Source organism: Notothenia coriiceps, unplaced genomic scaffold, assembly GCF_000735185.1.
Source record: "Notothenia coriiceps isolate Sejong01 unplaced genomic scaffold, NC01 NC01_scaffold00028601, whole genome shotgun sequence".
Taxonomy (NCBI): Eukaryota; Metazoa; Chordata; class Actinopteri; order Perciformes; family Nototheniidae; genus Notothenia; species Notothenia coriiceps.
The window spans coordinates 2,647-6,281 of NW_011361302.1; the positions used below are offsets into that span (position 1 = coordinate 2,647).

General features: G+C 44.6%; 1 pseudogene; it reads right to left on the minus strand.

Moving 5' to 3' along the window:
* Positions 1–1,224: 1,224 nt before the first annotated feature.
* Positions 1,225–3,026, minus strand: LOC104958289 (guanine nucleotide-binding protein G(I)/G(S)/G(O) subunit gamma-5 pseudogene; annotated as a pseudogene).
* Positions 3,027–3,635: the final 609 nt, after the last annotated feature.

Consider the following 3,635-nt stretch of genomic DNA (forward strand, 5'->3'; position numbering starts at 1 on the left):
CAGCTGTTTATTAGGCTGCATTTATGCAGTTCAAGTGATAATTCTCACCCACCTCTTGCGCTTGCCCTGCACTTGTATGTGCCAGTTGAGCTGGTTCTTCCACCAGCTCAACTCTCTGTCCCTCATTATGAACGCAGGAGGGGCTGTTTATCTGAACTCGCGCCTTCATCATCTTGCACTTGTTCTAAGCTGCTGATGATAGTGCTTGTAAAACCAAAAAGGTCTGTCAATTTTCGACATTTATATGCTTCACCTTTTTTTCTCTTGCCTTCTCAGCTCTCACCTTTTTCTTTTCGTTTTCTTTGATTTGTATCCATGTTTTTTCATTCTCCCTGTCTGCAAAAAATATTCGTTGTGGCCTAACGGCGGTACCACACTTCCGTATCAGTCGCTGGGCCCGGAAAGACTTTTTCCCTTTAGCCGCGTTCACACCGCAGTACTTTTCCTACTTTAGTTCCGATATAGCTCCAAAATGTTGCGTTCACACCAAAAAGAGCCGTAACTAAAATGAGTTAATCAGAACCTTTTTTACCCCCTTTTCCGTCCCTGCTAGAGAGCAGGGAATTTCGTGGGGAGAAAAAGGTTCCTATGATTGGCTGGGCGGAATGCAAACCACGCCCCGTAAAACTCCCCAAAGATTTTGTGAAGCCGCCATTTTATTATCTAGGTTATCTAGGTTGTCGGAAATACGGTGGAGCCGCGGAGGAACCATCAGTGTCTCCTCGGTTAGAGCTCCTCCAGAGAGCCTCCTCGATGCTCGATGCTTGGTCCTCGATGTGCAATTAGAGAAATGAGATGTCCTTCAACATGGCGCGCTGAAATACATTTCCGGGTCACTACCGGAGAACCGAGGAGTTGAGGAGTCGAGGAGGGGAAATTATATAATTGAGAAGCCTTTAATGTAAGTTATTATCATTAAAAACATGTGTTGATTATTTAATTATGCAATATGTGCATTTAAATATATCAAGGGACTACTCTCTTTCTACTCCTTTCATGGTAATTTATATAAATTGTATGCTCTATTCCAGTTTATGTTTTGAACACAGGTCAGTGTGTCGTTGTGAAAAGTCTTGCAACCATAACTAAAAACACGATTTATGTGATCTTATTTTAGCAGAAAATAATAATAATTAGCATTAAAAGCAAATATTGGTTTAGGTAATATTATTTTAAAAAAACTAAGATGTAAAGATGATGCAAGACACAGCTTCAAAGACAAAGGACAAAAACAAACATGTGGCTTTTAATGGTGAATAATACAACTTCCCATCCATGTATAACAGTTTGTCAGCTTTACTTCCTCTTTTTTTCAAGAGTTTATTCTGCTTTATAGATCGTTTTTGCCTAGCGTGCACAAAATGGCATTTAGAGGCTCCTGTGTCTCCAAAATATACTACAGGAATCAACATGTATTTAAAAGAGCTGTTTGTAAATAGAAACCTTTTGCATTATGAATTTTTCTAACTTTAAATCGGAAAATTCAATGCAGTCTGATATAACACTTTTGTGTTTGGTGTGTGTGTTTGTTCTTGGCTTCCTTTTCTTCAGAGGCATCAGGGCACATGACAGAAATCCACAGTGATCAGGCGTTTGTTTTTTGCACTCTTTCACAGCTTTAAAAAAGAGAAGAAACACTTTTAGTTGTAGGGGATGAGTCTTGTGCTCCAAAACACAGCAGGGTCATTGTTCAGACATTTCACGAGTTACAATAAAAAGGAAAATACAATTTTCTTTCTGGATGATCTTAAGCGATGAAAAAGAGCTCCACTCACGTGTCAGAGGAGGATGCATGACTTGGGGGGCCTGAAGGGGTTGTCACTGGAGGGCACCCCGGTGAGGAGGGGGTCTTTGTGGGCATTCTGCAGGCAGAAGGTCTTCAGTTCTGCAGCCGCCTGAGAAACCTGAAGACCCCGTATCACAACATTTACTGTTCAGTCATATGATTAATATGTTTTAAATTAGCACTGTTACTTAATCCAAAAAACAGACTACACCTGGGTATAATCAATATTTTTATATTTAGTTTCGATACATCATGAAACTACTTTCTGGTCGGAGGAAGTCTGAAAATGTTTTTGCAGCAGCTCCATTTGAAACATCAACAAGACCATTTAAAGAGGACATATTGTGCTCATTTTCAGGTTCATATTAGTATGTGTAGTGTCTCTCTCTACTGTGACATATCTCCATGATTTAACGTTAAAAAAACGTTTTATTTTTCTCATACTGCCTGTGCTGCAGCACCTCTTTTCCCCCTCAGTCTGAAACCAGTCTGCTCTGATAGAGAGGCGAAGTCCCTCCCTTTCCGGGAGAGCTCCATTGGACCTTATTTCGGAAAAATTATGTATTGAAGTCAATGGAGATAGAAAGATTATCTTTCGATTCCGTTTGAATTGTGCCACGAATTACACATATGATGTTAGCTGCACTAAAGGCCCGGACACACCAAGCCGATTTTGAACGACGATGAGCGACGACACGCCCTACTCAGATTGGTGTGTCCCGCACATAGACTGTATATTTAAAGGTCCCGCACCATCGTGTCTTTTCAGCTGTGCCGACACCTTTTCGGCCGAAAACCCACCGATTCGACATGTTCGACATGCTGTCGGCAAAATAAATCACTCTGATTCGCTGTTCAGCTAGCGAATCAGTGCATGAAAAGTGAAACGGAAGTGAGGGACCCAAACAAACTATTAAGAAAACAAATCTGAGATTTCATTTAACTCCAGCTCTCGACACAGGTTCAGGAAAGCCCCATGAGCTTCTCGTTGTAGAGTGAACATGGAACGCACACGCTATTTGTTGTTTGTTTATATCACGCAGTCTGTTCTTCTTCTCTCGGTTATCACGCAGTCTGTCTTCCGGTTGTTGCCTCTTTTGAATGACAATGTTCAGCAAGAGCGAGAGGCTGCTCTGGCAGAGGCGCACCAGATGGTTATGGAGAAACCAGGCTTAGTGAAATTCTTACCTGGCTGGATTTTGAACTTCCTCTCGGTGTGTAATTCCCAGCCTGACACCATACGTCTCGGTGTGTTCCATCTGGAGTCAACCCCTGCTTCTTCCCCATGTCCTGCTCCTGTCCAGGAGCCGTTCTCGGGAACTCGTCTGGCTTTCGGAGGTCCACGGAGCTCCAAAAGGCTCCTAAGAGAAGGAGTCGCAAGTCCAGCCCGAGCCCCAAGAGCCATGGTTCCGACCCCAGTTCTGGCCCCAGCAACCATGGTTCCAGCCCCGGTTCTGGTCCCAGCAGCCATGGTTCCGGCCCCAGTTCTGGCCCCAGCTGCCATGGTTCCAGACCCAGTTCTGGCCCCAGCAGCCATGGTTCCGGCCCCAGTTCTGGCCCAAGCGCCCATGGTTCCAGACCCAGTTCTGGCCATGGTCCCTCCTCTAGTCCCTACTCAATTCCCTTCTCAAGTCCCTTCTCCAGTCCCCTCTCTAGTCCCTCCTCTAGTCCCTTCCCTAGTCCCTTCTCTAGCCCCTTCTCTAGCCCCTTCTCTAGTCCCTTCCCAAGTCCCCTCTCCAGTTTCCTCTCAAGTCACCTCTCCAGTCATCTCTCCAGTCACCTCTCCAGTCACCTCTCCAGTCTCCTCTCCAGTTTCCTCTCCAGTTTCCTCTCCAGTCACGCCGACAAC